Source organism: Haematobia irritans, chromosome 1 (genome assembly GCF_050003625.1).
Source record: "Haematobia irritans isolate KBUSLIRL chromosome 1, ASM5000362v1, whole genome shotgun sequence".
NCBI lineage: Eukaryota > Metazoa > Arthropoda > Insecta > Diptera > Muscidae > Haematobia > Haematobia irritans.
In genome coordinates, this window is record NC_134397.1 from 112578934 (window position 1) to 112599545 (window position 20612).

Consider the following 20612-nt stretch of genomic DNA (forward strand, 5'->3'; position numbering starts at 1 on the left):
GTGTAACAACACATAACTATAAATATAAAAAATTATACCTAATTAATATAGTAAAGGAATAAATAAAACAAAACAAGACAAATGAAATAAAATATGTTATGTTTTAAAGTAACAACAATTGAGTTAATCAAAAAATAAATAAATAATGACCATCATATATTTAATTATTCATGAAATATGCTAAAAAAACTGCTGAAGAATGACATGAAAATATCCAATTAAGAAATCACCATCCGTTTTATAATTGTATCATTAAAAGAGCTTATCATCTCAGAATTAATCTTTTGCATAATCGTTGTATAGTAAAAGTGCATTGCCATCATACTGCAGAAATGCACGCGACCAACCTCAAACCAATGATGAGAAATATTTTCTTAGAAATTCAATGTAATTAACGAGTCATTCATGAGGCGTTTTTAATCGTAATTCCATTTCATCAATACAGTGATGTATCAGGGAATGTACTAAGTGCACAGAAAAATCAAATACAAAAAATGTGTGTGTGTTTCAATTATTTTTGTATTTGATTTTCAGCTTATTACGAAAATCATAAATCCAATTAGCAAAATTGTAAGGTAGTCATAAAATTATTTTCAAATGATGAAATATTTGTGTTGAGTACAAATGTAATTGGAATTTGTCATAGCATCCAAATGATATAGTACTCAATTCAAATACATAAGTATTTGATGTTTATAATGTTTTTCGATTACAGTCGTTATTGAACTGACTACAAAGTTTATTAAATTTTGTAACCCTTATCAATTACTATCGTAATTGCGTTTATTACGATGTAATCAATATAATCAACGTACTATATAAAAAATACATAAATACATTCTGATTTTGTTTTTGACATTTATTATAAATCAATAATAAATAAAAATCTTTAAAAATATATAATTACAATACAGCCGAATATAGAATTTACCATATTAACCAATCTTCCAAGTTCACGCGAAATTTAATTAATAATTTGCTAAAGAAATTGTGGAAAAAACTACAGAATATATAATATAAAACAGTTCTGTTTTTTTAATTGTCCACCTGGTGAGATTAGGCTTCCCCTATCATTCTCATATTTCCACATGATTTGTTTCGTCATCTCCACGTGCTCTTCTGTAATACAAACAATTTAGAAACATATATTAATTTCAAAGATTTATATAATTTCACCTTCTGTTCGGACTGAGCAAAAAAAAACCTTATGAAACACGAATCTTCCTTTTTCGTATCAAACGAATTTTTCTGTGGGCCACTTAGTCCTGATAATCGTTTGACATCGATGTGTTTACTTTGCATTCTTATCTACTTATAGACCCGTTTGAATTGCACTCACGAAAACATATTTCAATTTGTATCCTAATTGCAAAAACAGAAATAACAATTAATATATATGGTATGTATTTCGAAAAATCTTCGTAAGATTACGAATCATCCAATTATGAATGTGTGGAATTAAATACAGTGAAAGAATTCTGTTAGATGTTTTATTCTTAAAATTGTACGTTAACTTATATCGTACTGTCAACGAACTTTTCTTCACCATTCGTAATTCACGACTAACAGGAATGCTTGTAAGTCACTAGACTTCGTGACTCCAAAAAAATGTTGTCAGTCATGGGAAATGTCATTAATGGTGATGTCATTAATAGATTTTTCTCCGTGCGTGAATATGTCCGAATTTCTCATACATATATCTTTTACGTACACAATTCTTTCAGTGTAGTTAAAGAAAACAGCGATTTTCAAAATACCCGAGCTTAACTAAAGGTACTTACCAATAAAAATTAAAATTGATACACAAAAAAGTTGTTTAGGTAACTATTTGTACATTTGGAAGAATCTCGATACCGATCCACGATTTATTTACGTGCAATTTCGACTTGGACTTCGACTTTAAAAAGTTTCCTTACAAAAACAATATACATATCCTATTTTATTGTTTGTTTTTGTTTGTGTTGCTTAGCAACGTTGGAATTCAATCGTCATAGAACTAATTTCTTGGGTAATTGAAACAAATGATGTATAGCTTTCATATGTTTGGTAATTACACAGTATAACATACTTCAATCAATAAATTTTCCACTCGATCCAATTGAACATAGTAATTGATAGGTGTGTTCCTTTACTTTACTCGTAGTAAAAAGTAGTAAAAGAGAGAAATATTGAAAATCCTCTCAGATTTCTATATTTGTTAAATGTACAGGAACGAAAATATAGTAAAAATTGTAAAAATGTCAAATAAAAAACAAAAGAAGCATTGTGATTTGAATAAATATTTTCAAAACATGTAGGTAAATTAAATACTTTTATATCGAATTTTTTTTTTTGATAAATGGCAGATTTTTTGCAGGAAACTTTGAAATCCTTATTACGATAGAAAGTAGCTAAAAAGTACTCCTTTTGCAAAATTTTTAATCAAAGTAAAACTCTGGCTTCTGGGCCATAAAGTAGAGTAATAGCGCATATTATCAGTATCTTATAAGGTGGGGTTTTTCATTCCGTTTGTAACACATACAAATAACGAATTCTGACTATATAAAGTATATATAGTCTTGATCAGGGAGAAATTATAAGACGATGTCTCTCTGTCTGGCTATCTGTTGTAATCAGGCTACTTCCTTCAATAATGAACCTATAGTGCTGAAATTTTAACAGACACGTTTTTCTTCTACATGCAGGTCAATTTTGAAGATGGGACTACTTCGGCCTAAGTTTCGATTTTGCTTCCATATGAACCGACCCCCGAATTGGGAACTACATGACATAGACATTAAAACTTTTATCCGATTTGCATGAAATTCAAAACGTAGGGGTACTTTTGGTCCATTAAAGGGTGTGCCGAATTTGGTGTGAGTCGGTCAATGTTTTGGTACTTTTTTCGAAACAAGTGGTATTGGTTCGGCATTGTTTTGAAATTCCAAATTGTGGAGTCTACACGTTAAATCTAAAGCACAAAGGTGCACAAAATTTTCCTCCAGAATACGTAGAGTTTTATAAGGAACGTTGTCCTTCTAGACTCAAAATACAGACCCCACTTTGTTCAAATTTTGCAAAAAAATAAATTGTAAGGCCCTATCTCGCAAATATTAGATATATTCGCACACATACACAATCTTTTTATGGTAGTTTATAACTTCTATCTAGCAAAGCAAAAATCATGAAAATCGGTGCATAATTGCGCGTTTGCCAAGTAACACTAAATTGCATACATCCGAGGTGTCCAACTTCCAACGTCTATAGACCAGCCCGTGAATCCACTAGGGACCTACAAACCTCTAAATATAGAGAAAAACATTTCAGCTTTGGCACAAAGAAAAAATTATGATGATATCTTAATCCATTAAAAAGTTACAGATTTATTTCCAAAAAAAGCGATTTGGGACTACTTTAGTTTGGAAAATTTGAAAACAAATAATTATTTTTGTCATGACATATCTACAACTTTTACTCGAAAGAATTTGTCGAGTAACTTGCAGTAAAAAAATTTTAAAAGAGACATGCATTTTGACATTGTTCTCTTAAAATTGTTTACAACTTTTACTATTTTTTGGGGTTGAGGAACGGTTTCTAGTAAAAACTAGTAAAAGTAGTAACTAGTAGTACGTAAAGGAACACAACTGATGTGTTGTGAATTCAATTATCGGGGACTTTGGATATTTTATACACTTTTCAATTCAACCAATTATTTTCGTAATTGACTTAATAAAAATCGTATTTGATTTAATTGTTTTATTTAATTATACTAATAATTGATTTTTTATTGCTTCATTTTTTTCTGTATATTTGGTATGTATGATGCATCCCTACCGTCAGAAAAAGTCAATCTGAAAACTTTTATATTTAACTTTATTTTAGTTCATGAAAATTTATTGATTTTAACTAAATTTGACCAAATGTGAGATTTTTTTCTTATTTTAGTTATTTTTGCTTACTTTAATATGAGCTACAAATAAGAAAAACCTTTTTTTTTATTTTTAAACATTTACAAAATTTGCATAAATTAATATTTTTCTTAAACTTGTAATTTTTACTCAAATTGTGTTCATAAGTTTCTAAAATTGGTATGAAGTTAGGTGCCACTGTGGTGCAATGGTTACCATGCCCGCCTTGCATACACAGGGTCGTGGGTTTAACCCCAGCTTCGACCGAACACCAAAAAGAGAGAAGTTCACCACTCTGGTATTACAATGGACTGAATAGACAAAGTCAGCCTGAAATATCGGGCTGCCACTATAGCTAAACTAGCCTAAACTAACTCGTGTGAAGTTAATAATGCGCTAAACGTAAATATTTAATAAATCATCATTCAAGTTTTGAAGCCTAAAACCCGCATTCCAACATAAAAAGTCTTCTTTGTATTTAAAAAATTTGCTGTGGCACTCAATTGTGCCTGCAATAAACAAAAACCATAATTTTTCCCAAGTGGCGTTTTTAAGCGCCGGCACCTTGTCAGACAGGTCAATATATAAATTTCACAAAACCCCAAAACAATCATTAAACAAAAAAACGACATCATTTTTTTGGCAACACTTTTAATCAGATGTTTAAAGCAACTCTGAATTTTGAATTTTATTATCAAAATGCGTGCTCCGTTAAGAAAGTTCATCACGTCTTCCATTTTAGGGTCAGCTCAGTTTTGGCTCAATGTACAAAAATAAGATAATAAGATTGTCGATTTTGAAGTGAAGATCATCTAGAAGTGTTGGAAAAGCTATCAATGCATCCAGAAAGAGTCACAGTTTGGTGATCTTGCGTTGCATGACGTGTGATGCCCATGCCACACCAGACAAGAGTTATTGAGAGGCGAGTTCGGTGAACATTTTACTTCACGTTCGGGACCGGTCAATTCGCCGCCTTTAGACTATTTGTTAAAACTCATGTCTACACAGATAAGCCCGCATTCATTGAAGATAACATTGAAACATTTATTCATGAGTTACCGGCCGAAATATTGGAAAGGGTATACCAAAAGAAATAGTCTTCAAAGAAGAAATAGTCTTCAAACATTAAAATATATGAACCGTATTATCGATTCAAATAAAGATTTGCGAAGTTTTCTGAATTGTATATTGAAAAGCATGGAATAAAATAAAATAATATACCAATGAGTTAAAAAAAGAGAAAAAAACAAGTATATACGGCCGTAAGTTCGACCAGGCAGAATCTTATGTACATAGAAACTTCTACTAAAGGCAATTACCCACAATTTAATAACTTGGGTTGTGGTGATACTTGCCGAAGGCCAGGTACAAATTTTTTTTGTCTTCAATCAACAAATGAATTGATCCAATTATTTTTTTAATTGAAATGTCTTCAGTCACAGAAATGATAGTTTCAATTAAAAAATTAATCGAATGTCAATTAAAAAATTAATTGATCCAATTAAAAAATTAATTGACACAATTACTTATTGTGATTGCATTTTTCATTCAATTAAAAAAATCGTTGAATCAATTAAATTTTTAATTGAATATATTTAGAAATCAATTAAGATTTTAATTGAAAATGTTTTCGTGCGTTTTTTTCTGTGTATCATAAAACTCCTTAACATCGTCTTCTAAATTGGAAGTAAGTCCAAACGGGGTATATTAGGCAAAAAGGCATATTAAGATTGCCGCTCAAGAACTGAATTGTATAGGTTTAATTCAGTTTTTTACCGTAATGAATTTTTGCGCGCTAAACGAGAGGCAGAAGTGAAATATGGGGGTCGGATTATATGGGGACTATATACAATTTTGAACCTATATGGTATAGATCAAATGAAATTTGCTTATCCAGGATGAAGTAAAATCTGGGATCGGTTTATCCGGGGGCTATATATAACTATGGACCGATATGGACCACTTTTGGCATGGTTGTTAGAGACCATACACTAATATAACGTACAAAATTTTAACCGAATCGGACGAAATGTGCTCGTGCAAGAGGCTCCGGAGCTCAAATCTTGGGTGCGTGCTCACGGGAGCAAATCAAGGAACTGCAAAGCGGATGTGTTAATAAGGCTAGGAACTACCTTACATAGTCCAGGAAATTTAGAATCGTTGATATGCCTGTAGCTACATGCAATCTCATACTGCGTGAGAAGGTTGTTATAATGGTGAATTTCTGAAAGAACATTTGCAAGGGTGGTACATAACAAAGCAAATATGGCCCATCTAAATTTAAAACGCAGACAACATATGATAGTGTTTTCAAGACGTTAGATATCCCTCCTGATATTTGTATAACTGATCGATGCATGACAGGCAAATTTGGCGTGAAGTATTGCATGAACTGTCATGAATAAATTAAACACGTCTTGTATGAATGTCCCATAATTTTGAGACCGTATATCTTTAGAGATTTCGATTTGTCTTTAATCTACAATCTAATTTTTTTCCATGGACACAATTTTGTTTCACTTGGTAGCTTTCCCTGAAACTTACTGTATTGCAACATAATTTTTGTTAAATGCGTTTGTTTTGGTGGTATGATGTGATACAGGGGAGTATGGTGGGCGAGAGGCTATAACACAATAAAGTGTCTATGTTGCGGTTTATGTTCGTGTCGATATTCGTGATTGCAGAAACATTAACCGCAACACCAATCTGCACATATCCTTCTAGCCTTCGCAAAGTGGTGCTAGTTGATGTTGCCGTTCACGTTCGCCAAATGAGCGTGTTTGATGGTTTTAGGATTCATAAATTATAAACATTTTTAATTAACGGCATAAATGAGCATTCACCCTCACCTCCAGGTTGAGTACGATGAATGATGTAATGGTATGAGAGAAAAGTGCTCCCGTTGCACCGGAAAAGCGAGTGTTGTAACGCTACCATAATCATAGCACGTATGTCAATATGATGCGTGTCTATAACACATGTAACTATTATGGAATTCAATGAAACTAACGAAGTGGTAGTTTTCAAGTCATCGAAAGGACTATCCAAATACACGGTGGGCCAATTTTTAAGGATTGAAAACTTTTTGCCGATATTTTATTTATAATATTAGGTTAGGTCACACACAAATTGTAGAAAGAGCCCAGGGGATATTAATTTGCTAATGAACAATCTAAGGGCGATTTCTATTGGGACTAAGGTGTCAACATTATCGAAATTGATTACACAATATTAAGGACATTGTCACAGATTTTGGATCCTGTATCCCTTGCAATATTATGACAATAACATTTGTTGTTTTGATTTCAGCTTAAAACCATGCGTTGACAAGAGTAGCTTAACCAACAAAGGAAAAGTATAATATATTAGTTTATTAATTATAATTTATTTGGGCAAAGCCCTATTGACTTGAAGATGGTTGGATGGACGGCCGTTTCGGAATTACAACACTCCTCATCAACATCCTGTACTTGCAGCAAAACTTACAACCAATTATCAGAATAAATTCGGGTAATTCACTAAACCCAAAGTGAATTACACTCGAAACTCCCGAAAAAAAGGTTTTCGTTAGTCGGCTTTGCCTAAATAAATTTTGTACAAATATTACACTTTTCCTTTGTAAAAATCAAATTATCGATAACTCTAAAATGGCACTATCATTTGGTCGAAAATACAATAAGGGAAAGAGTAGTGTAACACCAAAACCAAGAACCAAAAAGTTCATAAGATTTAGCAAGTTGCGTTATGTTAGGTATAGTAGCAGCCCGATTTCACTCACGCACATTCACGAACCAAAATGTTTATTCACGCACGATACGTATGGTAGCCAATCCCACTCACGCACATTCACGAAATGAAAACCAGTACTCACGCACGCTCACGCACAAACTACTTTTTAAGACTCACACTCACGCACGATTCACGACAATTCACGAGACTCACGATATTTTCCAAACGGAAATCAGCAAAGGTAAAAAAATCAAAAATAGAATATAGTTCGAGAGCTAAATTAATTTCAGTTTACATACGAGTATGAATTAAATATTGATTTTTTTTCGTGAGCGTGATAAATGTTATTAACGCACACTCACGAACCGATTTTATTTCTCACGCACGACATATTCATTTTAGTCCCATTCACGCACATTCACGAGAGTTCCTTTAAATTTTGTTCACGACTCACGTGATTCACGCGTGTCACGAAAATTTCGTGTCACGCGCACACCTCTAGCTGAGTCTGAACGGCGTTCCACATTACGGTGAACCACTTAGAGAAACTTTTAAACACTCAGAAATACCACCAGCATTACTGAGAGGGCATAATCCACCGCTGAAAAATTGTTTGGTGTATGGTAGAAACTCAAAACCCTATGTGTGCATGGCGGGCATGCTTATCATTGAAATATGGTGACTCCCAAATAAGGCTACCTTAATTTTGGGTAGGCTAGGTACCATTAACTTATGCCGCCTTACATAACCTAACTTATGGCGATTTCGATTGGGAAAAAAGGTGCAACATTCTCGAAATTGATTGCCAAATATAAAGGACACTGTCATAGATATTGGATCTTGAATCCCTCACAATATTATGAATTAACAATAACTTTGGAATGACACTATAATTTGAGCGAAAATACAATGAGGGAAAAAGTAGTGTAACACCAGGGCAACATATTTATTGCGAAACGAAAACGCCCTTAGTATTTGACAATATAGTGCACTCTCGGTAACGTGATTTAATTAAAACCAAGAGAGTTTACGTTAGCGAATTTCAGAACAAAACATAGCCATAATCGGAGATGTATTTGAAATTGTATTTGGCATTGTGAATCTGCCTTTAACGTCAAAATGCATGTTTTTCAGCGTTACGGAGTAGTTAGTGTAAGAAAATGCGTGTTCCCGTTAAGCGTTGTTCACGTTACCGCGAGTGCACTGTATTACAAGATGTCTTAGAAATATTCCAATCGATTTTTATTTACCTGATGAATTTATTGATTGTCTCGATTAAACCAACATTCTCTACTCATTGTACTACCGTATTGCAAATACTTCCCAAAAACTCCTCCTACATCATGCGTTTAAATATATGGGAGGTGTTAAAGTTTACATCATTCAGGCAAGGAGTATGTACTTGCAAGTGCATTGTGCAGCCCTCTTTGATCTTACGCTTTCGGTTTGCCAATGAAAAAGGCAAAAACTGTGGCCTTAAATTTCCTTAATGGAAACAGCAACGGCAAGAGGAGGCTATAGAAAACCTAGCATAGAGATACGTCTCTCGATGCTCTTGTGAACACATATAGGTGTATGTGCACCTCAAATAGCAGCAACAGGGATTGCAAGGACTTACCGTCATAAATATGAAGAAATGTTTGCTGTGAAAAACGAGATGTCTTTGGTGTTCGTATCATTTTTTGTGGGTGGTTTCACTATCGTATTCGAACACTGGCTGTAAATAGCAACTTACATAAATATTTTGCTTACTTTTTGATTTTTACAGAGATGTGGCATTTGTTGTTAGGCTGAGGTTGCAATTAGGGCTTTTTCCGGACTTTTTTCATTTCCGGGATGACAATGTAGATTATGTTAATCTCTTACATCAGCCATAAATCATACATAAAATAAGAAATATACAAAATTATTATTTTTTACTTATTAAAGAAATAAGTAATAATTTAAAGAGTAAACATACATAGTTCTGTGATATAGATTTAAAGTTTTGCTGCAATATTTACATTTTATTTATTTATTTAGTGATTATTTTTGTTTGTGATGTCCAGTTTTAATAATTTATAAATGAAACAAATGTAAAACAATTATATTTCAAATAAAAAAATTCTCTGGAAAAGGTCGGAAAAAAGCCGACGAAACGTCGAGAAAAAAGATGAAATAAACTTGTTTTATTTGCATTTATATATATTGACCAAAACAGCCCATTAAAATAAACGAAAATTTCGTAGTTTGAAGGAAAAAATTGAAGTTCAAAATTGCAAAAATGTCTTTATTGCCTTACGAAGTTAAAAAAGGGCGCATTATTGGTAAAATTTAAAAATTTTTACAAATTCTGAACTATTTTGTGGGATAAACAAACTGAGTTAATCCTTATGCTCGATTTGTGTGTAATTTTTTTCTCTTTTTTGGTTAATTTAACTAACGTACGTAAAACATTATTAAAGTCATGGAAACTTTCTTAAAACGTAATAATACCATGAACTAAAATAGAATTAAATCGGCTTTAGTGAAATGTCGAGTTCACTTTTTTTGAGTGCAGTCTCTTCCGATATAGTAGGATTTTTTTGTAACATTCAAAATTGTATGGAAATGAATGAAACGTATTTCGATTTCACCATCGTAAAACAGAGTCACTATATTTCACTATATGTTCAGTCAATATTCCCAAAAGGAATACACCATTTAAACTATCATAATAAAAATTGCCATTTTCAAATTTCATAAACACATTCAGTTCAAGTTCAATCATCTGTGATCGTAGCCATAAGAAAAAAAAAGCTCTGTGATATTTTAATTTAGTTTTTATTTATTTATTTTTGAAATTATTTCAAATTTGTGTTTAATGTACCGCCACTTTTTACCTTTTAACAATGATATCGAAAATATGAAAAAAGACTAAATAAAATTCAATAAAATTCATCCCAGAAGAAGTTGGAAATTACCAACGAAACGTCGGATAAAAATATGAAGTAAAGTCTTTTTATTTGCATATTTAGAGACCTTAAAAGCCCGATTTAGAATTAGTCTAAAAGAATTACATTCCTGTAATAATTATGAAACTATTTTGATATTATGAAATTGCAAAAGTGGATATATAAGGCAAAATGACCCATTGTTTATAAAGGTTTACTTAGTCTACCAGACTATTGGAGTGTCGGTTTACAGAAATATGTAGATAATAAATTAGGAGCAACCTTCAATTGGGAGGCAGTTAGAACCTGGGGTAAAACCCCCGACTATGCATGTCGGACAAGGAAACTATTACTACTTGGTACCATATTCAAATAGGACAATGGACTTTCGAAAATAAGTGAAAATTGTTGCTTAAATTAGTTCATGTCATATTTTATTTTATCTAAACAAAAATACCAAAAACAATTAAATTATTTTGTTTTTTTTTTCCCCTCCCGGAAAAGCGGGAATTTCCAACATTCCCCGAGGATAAAACCCTAGTTGCAATGCATTTTAATTTGAAGATAACTTCCATGGCCGCTATACTAGTGACGAAGTCGCAAAGTCGATAATCATAGGGATGCAATGGTAAGCATGCCAGTGTTGCACACTAATGGCCAATTGTTCCATCGCAGATTTGGCTGACGATTAAATTTACAACATAGACACGAAGGTTGCCTTTTATATATTTGAAGTAGAGAACAAAAATTGTTTTTAATATATTACCCCCATTAAGATCTATACACTTTTGCATGCGTTTGAACCAATTCTTGGAGCATTTTTTGCCACTCTGATTGAGGTATCACCAAAGCATACACGCAGAGAAGGAATATGATCACCTCAAACATGTTTCAACAGCAAAATGTTATTTTTGTATGGTGACCATGTAACATGTTTCTCACTAGAATGTAATTTTCTCGTCAAATATAACCTGCTTGCCGAAATCAGATACATAATTTGCGAGAAAATAACATGGTCGCGAAAACCATGTTACATGGTCACCACCCAAAAATAACATTTTGCTCTTAAAACATGTTTGAGGTGATCATATTCCTTCTCTGGGTGTACATTCTGAATGTTTCAAAACATAAGAAATTAGCTATCTGATTCAATCACGAAATTAATTGACTCAAATAAGTTTTTAATTTAAGCTTCTTCAATCACGAAAGTAATAGAATAGTATCAATCACAGAACCGATTAGAAATAAAAAAAAATAGACTTGATTAAATTGAAATATACTTGATTAATTGTTTTTTCGACACTTTCAATAATTGTTTAATTGGTAAAATTAAAAATGTAATTGATTTCGGTAGAGAAACTCAATTGAGGCAATAATTAATTATGGTATTATTGTTTATTTATTTATTTATAATTATTTTTCCTTTAGATGAAATAATTTTTGTGTAATTTTACATGAATTTTACGATTATAGTGATAGTCGAATTTTTCTTTTGATTGAGTGAAAATTTAATTAACCAGAGAATAGTATGGAACTACACGCAAAGAAGAAAAAAAAACGTTTGGAAAACGTGTACCGAAAACGTTTTTCTTTTGTTAGAGTTTTTTGAATTGCTTCGAAACTTTTAAACTTTTATCACCAAAAAAATTCGTTTGTTACAAAATTTTTATTTTTTCAATCAAAAAAGTTATTTTTGAAACAACAACACAGTCCATTTCGTTTATATCAAGCACTGTTCTTTTCTGGCTTTAGGTCTTTAATAAGACACATTTTACAGTTCAAAATTTAATAATACACGGATGAAAAAGACTGTTTTTCATATGTTTGGCTATAAACATTATATGTTTGGAACACAAATTTTTAAACACAATATTTTTGAGTGCAAGCATATAATGTTCATAAACTAGCATAACATGTTTGGGACATAAATGTTAATATGTTAGAACATATTATGTTTGGGACATAAAATGTTTGTAAATATAATATGCTTGGATGCAAACATATATTAATTTAGAAATAGCCTATAAACATATATGTGTTTAGTAGCTTGGAGCGCTATTTAACAGGGAGCGATATTGAATTAAGTTGGTGGTTGTTGCTTGTTATTACAAAATTAACATTTTATTTTTCCTTGGGCAATTGATCAGCTACTTCTTTGATCCTTACAAACTGTGTGGTCCGCTGTTCGAATCCCCGTCCGGCAAAAGGTAAAATTAAAATAAAAAAATATCATAAAATTGAATAATTTCTTCTACAATGTTTGTATTACAGAAAAAGGTGCTAAGAACTAAAAAATCTCGTGGAGGTGAGAAAGATGTCGGGGAATATACAATTGGGCAGAAACTAAATTTTGAACATTCAGGTCGAAAACCTATGTTGTTAGCACCTATATGACCTGTTTATTTTCATAATTCATTATGATTTTAAATATATAAATAAATAAATAAAATTTTGAGCACAATATTGTTTGGGAGAATTTTTTTAAGCATATAATATTTTTGGGTGTAAAATGCTTCCAAACATATTATATGGTCACATAATAACATATTGTTTTTTGGAAGACAACATTATTGAATTTGGATGCAAAAATACAAAATGTTTGGAACTTAGACTACCCAAACATATATTGTTTAGACCAATATGCTTTCAAACATATTATATATTGGTAGAGATCAAACATATAAATGTTTGGGCAATACCCAAAAATGTATATGCTTGAAGCAAAATATGTTTGGGAGTATATGTTACAGAAGCGATTTTTTGTGAGGGTGTATATACAATGTAATGTTGAACATTTTTTCGGAATCTTCCGAACATATCTGGAATATATGTAAAAAAAAAACTTTCGTCGAAGCAAAAAAACATGCCAAGGATCGAACCCACGATCCATGGCATGCAAGTCTGACGTAGCAACCACTGCTCCACGGTGCCAAACTAAATGTTTGTATCTGTTCAGTGATTAGTGTGTTGGCTTACAAAGTGCATGGTCCGCGGTTCGATTCTCCGTCCAGGATCGTTAAAAATTTCTAAAATCGTATAATTTCTTCTACATTGTTGGTATTACAGGAAAAGGTGTTAAGAACTAAAAAACCTCGTGAATGTCAGAAAGATGTGAGGGAAAATGCAATTAGCAAGAAAACAATGTTTTTTTTTTTTTTTAGTTTGTCTTTATGAAATTGTGTTTACATCCTGGAAAAGAATAAACGTTTATCACAAATAGTATATACCTTTCTTCCAAATACACTTCCTTACAGCGAAAAGCAAATGAGAAACGAACTTTGTTTGTCTAAAATTTCGTTTGGGAGGAGAGAATTATTTTTTTGCGTGCAATTATTTCCGAACGAAATTTTAAATTATAGTTTAAATTCGATATTTTGTTTTAATTAAAATATTTATTGGTATAATTAATATTTGATTTGAAACATTAAAAAATTTCAAACATTTTCTTAATTGATTTTTTTTTTTAATTTGATTAACAAATTAATTGTATCAATTTAGTAATCAATTACGTTTTCAACTTTAATCAATATTTTGGTGATTTTTTTTCTGCGAACCACAGGGATGGAAAACGATTTTTTAACAAAGTTTTTTTTGGAGTGAAAAGGTACTTTTCATTAAATGTGGGTTTAAACAAAAAATATAACTAATTACACATTTTTATTCATAATCCCTTTAAGAGATTTTTATATATTTTGACATCCATCATTGTTCAATTTTATTAAATCTTTTGTGTTTATAAGTTAGATTTTGAATTTAATGGTATAATACATAACATAAATTCGTCCAATTCGTTTATAAAGAGACTGACATTTTCCAAAAATTACTATGGTCATTATGTGTTTCATGGCTTAATACTATAGCACAATTGGAGGAATTATGTTGTTCGTCTTCCCTAATATTATATTTTCAAAGTACAAGAAAAATTTGCGAATTTTGCTCAGCATAAAAAACGCATTTCTGTGTTTTTCTCTTCTTTACAATACAGTAGTTTTGTCTTTATAATTAGATGATTCGGCTTCAAAATGGATATGTTTACATGATAGAAGAAATTGTTTGACTAAGGTTAACTTGACTTCAATAATTTTTAAAATTTTTTTTTAAATTAATGAAAAAGCCTTACGTTTTAGTCAAAATGCAAAAAGTAAACAAATTTATTATTTACTTTTTGCATCTTGACTACTACTCAAAAATTCATTAGCACATGTTTTTTAAAAATTTATTTTTAAGACGTTTTTACTGGACACATATCATAATTCCTTCTTGAAGTCTAGTCTGAATTTGAAAATTTAATTTTTCTTTAAATTTTTTTACAGGACTTTGTGCTATACATGAAGGAAAAAGCTAAAGAGACGAATAAATTAAAATGTGTTTTCTAAAATAAAGTAGGTAGAGCTTAAACTTAAATTATAATTGTGTCCTAAAAGTACCCTTACTTCAATTCTCCGCTCATTAGTGTAAAGAAAAAATCTTTGGTACGGGGAATGCATTTTTCCTGTGTGAAAACTAAGATTTTTCCCATTGGATGATTATTATCAAAAGCTAACTTTCGAACAAAATTCGTGCCATTTGTTTGTATAGAAATTGTAATCTTGAGAATAAATTATGAATTCTGGCTTTTTCAGACTGCACAAAGAAATAGAAAACCCAGTTTTGCTTGTGAATTTTTCAATAACATCAGTATATCGCTTGTAAAGTCGGCAAAGAATCTTGGGGTTATTTTTAATGATACTCTGACATGGTCGAATCATATTTGCTACGCCATAGGGCAAACTACGAACACTCTAGTCGACGCATTCTTATACTCCCGTGGCAATCAGATGTATTTTAGTTAAGATTTACATTTTACCGGGACTACTGTATGGTACGGAATTATTCGCTAGCTGTGATTCTGCAAGTCGAAGAAGACTGAATGTTCGTTTTAATAGTGTAACGCGCTATATTTTCTGTTTGAATAGTCGGGATTCCGTTTCCCAATATGCACGGAGATTATATGGTGTATCTTTTGATGGTTTGATGTCAATCAGGAGCCTTCTCTTTCTCCACAAAATTGTTTACTCCGGTGCACCTGAGTATTTATTTGAGAGACTTCGTTTCACTCGCTCTAGTAGGGGTAAGAAAATTATACCATTAGTGCTACGCAGCCTTGTTTCCGACTGGCAATTCTTCATATCGTCCGTTCGCCTTTGGAACTCTCTACCTATCAATATTCAAACTGTTAGTGACACCAATAAATTTAAGGCGAAATTATTTAATCACTTTTAATCACTTCGCTATCTCCTGAACGTCTTTGAATCTTTAATTTGTTTATTGAATGTTGTGTATTCTACCATTTTTAATATTTCATAATCATGATAGTAAACATATAGTTTAATTGTTAATCTCTATCTCTTTTAAAATTTTCATTTCTGTAATATTTATTTATTTATTTATTTTTTTTTATGATTGTACCTATGTCGGTTAACTTAAATTATCTTTAACTTCATTTATATCTTATACGCTCTTATTCAATCAGTTCTGAAGTTTCCTTTACTTTGTTTGCTTCATCTTTTTTTGTTAGTCACTTTAACTTTTGTTTTTTAACTTCGAAATTATGTTATTAGTATTATTATTTTCCAACTACTTTTAAGTTACTTTCTATGTAATTATACAAACATCGGATAATCTTTCCTGTACTCTAATTATAAGAATCTACTATTCTTGTTGTACAGGTCTTTAAAATAAATAAAATCAAATCAAAGGCAATATGCAGAAACCTAATATAGAACATTTCTTCCATAAATATTCTTGAAATGCACGAAAATTTTGTTTTCGATCTCGCCTATTACAAATTGGCGATTTACTTCTCGAATGAACTTGTTTATGTGTATTGCCAAAGTTGGATCAGAATTGCACACTCCAAAAGGTACTAAATCCCGCGGGGGTACTGACGAGGATCAAAAAAGTACTATAGTTACTGCATTTTCCCATCCCTGATCAACTTTTTCTTTAATTGCCAAACAATTAAAGATTTTAGAGACGATGTATTTTTTCTTTGGGTGTATCATTTAGATTTTGTAAGATGTTTTGCCCTTCCACATTCTCTACAGATCTCTTTGCTATAAGTTCTTGCAATTGAATCACATCACAGTATTGTCACTTTTACATCCCCCTCTGAATATGCGCTACTGACATATTGTATTGGCTCATTACCGTAACGCAGACTATGCATGCAGTGACATGAATTTACCGTCTCTCATAATACGCCTCCTTACAAGAGTTGCAGCACCATAACCCGAGAGTGTTTGTGTCTGATATGGAGTACAACAACTGTTGTTTATTTGTATTCCCTTTTTCCATTTTGCTTAAGTCTCTCCCAGCCCTACCCTAGTCACAAGTTTAATATGTCTTCATTGTGATGCACTTTGGGATGCCTTCATAAAATATCGTATAGCATGGCTTCGGAATGCTTGTTGCATACACTCCCCTTGTCAGGAGTTGGGTTTTGGAGACCACACGGACGGATATATCAACCCACAAGCAAGCGAACAATAAAACACTTCATAAAATCTCTGCTTAAAGCATAGTTTGAAGTCATTGTTAGTCTGTGTCTGGATATGCACAGTGTGACCCAACAGGAAAGTATGTTCTTCAGGTGGTTAACTACATGTGCAGGAGCACACTTGGGCTAAAAGTCTATCGCGATACCAAACTTCGCTCTTCAAATGGATGTTTGACCCATTGAGAACATGTTGACATTATTTGATTTCCGTCTTATTGAAATGGTGGATGCAGATTTGCTAAACATACTTTCAGACCAGGGCTGTGGAGTCGAGTCAATTTTGCTTGACTCCGGCTCCGACTCCGACTCCAGCATTTCTTATTAGCCTCGACTCCGACTACGGAGTCGACTCCAGGTGGTGTACCTAAATCTCATTTTAACAGTATTCCAATAGTAGTGTAGTGTTCCAAAAATAGACCGATATATGTCCAAAAGAACTCTAATTTTAAATTTTGATACAACTCGACGACAAACCTCAGCATTTTAGAAATGTAAGGTTAGGTAGCCCGATGTATCAGGCTCACTTAGACTATTCAGTCCATTGTGATACCACATTGGTGAACTTCTCTCTTATCATGTTAAGCTCAATGACAAGGGACCTCCTTTTTATAGCCGAGTCCGAACAGCGTTCCACATTGCAGTGAAACCACTTAGAGAAGCTTTGAAACTCTCAGAAATGTCACCAGCATTACTGAGGTGGGATAATCCACCGCTGAAAAACTTTGTGGTGTTCGGTCAAAGCGGGAATCGAACCCACGACCTTGTGTATTCAAGGCGGACATGCTAACCATTGCACTACGGTGGCTCCCTTAGGGATGTAAAGAACTCTACATTTTAATTTCAGGCCTATAAATTAAAATACGACACAAGACTATATAGAGACCACATCGAAATATGGGTATTTAGATAAATAACAAACAATGAATTTATAAAAGCACAAAATTTCAAAAAAATTACTAGGCTTCCAGAAGTTTTAGAAGTAAAATCCTGGTATTGGTCTATAAAGCCATTTTATAAAAAATAAAACTATATAAAAAAGAAAAATACACAAAAATCAAAATTTTGGGCTACTCAGATAGAAAGTTTAGATGTTAAAAAAAATGTAATGTGTCGGATATATAAAATAAATATAAACTGCCAGAAATAAGGACGGGCGGAATTTTAAATAACCACTATCATACAACAGATGACAGGAATAGCTGGACAGTTACGAATATTGTTTCTATAGAAGTAAAATGGTGAAACATCGATTTATAAATTGTCTATCAGTTATGGACATTAGAAGCCATTAATTTAATGTAAAGAATTTCGAGTGGCTTTGATGAAACAAACTTTCTCCCAAAAGACCGACTCAGATGCCACGTTGGCAGAGGTTTAATTTAAAATTACAACTTCCAAGGACATTGGGTGTATATGGAGATTTCTCAAGAAATTATGTAGGGCTATCTCAAAATCTGGACCAACGGGAAATTTTCGCATTTATTTATGGATCTCAAATAACTCTAAATTCAACATTTCTGACAAATCTTATGAAAATTGTAGACTGGGAAAAACGTCTTAAAACAAATCGGAAGATGAGTTTATATGTAGGTGCTATATCACAAAATTGTCCGGTATAACCCATCTTCGAACTCGACATGCCTGCTAAAAGTTCAGAACGTTAGGTTATACCGCTATATTGACTTAAAATTTGACTTTTATTAAGAGATAGGGTCAAAAATCGATATTTTAATATGGACAATTCAATTGATCAATTCAGCTCATATTCTAGTAAAACCTACTTTTTATATCACCGTGAAATTTCACTCATAAAATACACTTTGAATGGCCTGAAATCCAGTACTTCGTTTTACGTTTTTCGATAAACATAAATACCCTAATGGAAACTAATTTGTCGAAAAATTTCTTTATTTACAAAAATATGAAGTGTTTTTCAAATTTTATTTCGCCGGAGTCGGAGTCGAGCAAAATTTCTACGACTCCGACTCCAGCAAAATCTTCAGACTCCGAATCCAAGACTCCGAATCCGGCTCCGACTCCACAGCCCTGTTTCAGACTCCGTGTATGCTGGTATGCAAAACAAAACATTAGTTCTAAAATTTTATTGCCGACTCCTCGATGAAAATCATTGCAATTAGAACAAAATAAGGATATTTGTACGTTCTCAGCAGCGCTGCCAATTTTGCCGATTTATCGGCATTTTAACAATTTTTTACTAACAAAATGGACAATTCCGATTTTTTTTGCGATTTTAACGATATTAACTACGTTCTTTAGACACATAGCTTAGGGAGTTAAAGTTTTTACATTTTGAAGAAATTTTTAAAAATATTAAAATAAATTTGACAAATTTTGGGGAAAAAAATCGGTAACAAAACGTGGAGTACTTTGGCTTTTCGAGTTTTGTCAAACTTCGTTCAAATAATCATGATTCCTCCAAATTCCACAGCAACCGTAGATATTTTTAAGCAAAAAACTAAAATTAGATGATAGCTGGAGAATAATTCATTGGATGGAATATGTTATTCTGTTCAAAAAATAACCTAAAGTGAAATAACTCAAGTTGTTTTATTTTTTGCGAACGATCCCATCGCCCACTTTTCCGCCCCATCCGACCGTTAGGGCCTCGTCCCCATGACGTAGGTACAGCGTACACACCATGATCCGGACCATGGCGGGGTGGAGGCAGAGGGATTTGACCAGCTACAGAGAAGGACTCATCAGCCGGATATATTAAAACACAAGATCAAATATTAGGTTATTCAATAAAACTAATGTATTAGTTATCCAAATATGTTAAAATTCTAGACTTCATCATATCAATACTAAGGTTAGTGTCAACTAGATGATAGATTGAATTAAAAATAATGCACATCCTACGAATAGGCTCCACAGAAGCATAATTCGAACGTTGAAAATCAATGTAAAGCAACTGGTAATTCCTAGATGCCCTAAAAGGAACAATTATCCTAATCCTAGATATCAATTCCGAGCATGGAATATCCCCACTAACTAACCTATACATCATCATGGAGCTCAACATCGTCCGTCGGCTCCTAAGAGTAGGCAAATTAATCAGCCTCAACCTAGAAGTATATGAAGGAAGAACAAAATCACTGTTCCAATGAAGATATCTCAAATCGAACAACAAGAACTGCTTCCGAACCGATTCTATCCTATCAATGTAAACTTCATACTGAGGATCCCACACGATAGAACCATACTCTAGAATGGGTATAACAAGGGTAGTAAAAAGCCTCTTTGTAACATAAGGGTCCGAAAACTCCTTCGCCCAACGCTTTATGAATCCTAGAACCCCATACGCCTTACTCACCATCGAATCAATATGACCATTAAAATTAAGCCTACGATCCATAATAATGCCAAGATCAACAAAAGAATCAACCTCTTCCAATAATGAGCCCCGTATACTATACCGAACATCAATAGGCCTAGACCTAAAGAATCGCATAAACTTGCATTTCCTCAGGTTCAAATCCATCAGATTTACCCTACACCAATCATCAAAGCTATCCAAATCACCTT

The 20612-nt window shown here is 32.5% G+C and overlaps 1 protein-coding gene and 1 long non-coding RNA gene across 2 annotated transcripts in view; one reads left to right on the forward strand and one right to left on the reverse strand.

The window, feature by feature from the left end:
• The window catches only part of timeout (circadian regulator timeout), a 1081463-nt gene that overhangs the window by 427314 nt on the left and 633537 nt on the right, over positions 1-20612 (forward strand). The window lies entirely within an intron of this gene.
• LOC142221690 (uncharacterized) lies at positions 766-2197 on the reverse strand. The gene is made up of 3 exons (XR_012718191.1): positions 1782-2197; positions 1177-1362; positions 766-1119 (listed from the first exon to the last, which is right to left on the reverse strand). It is a non-coding gene; the product is annotated as an uncharacterized LOC142221690 (long non-coding RNA).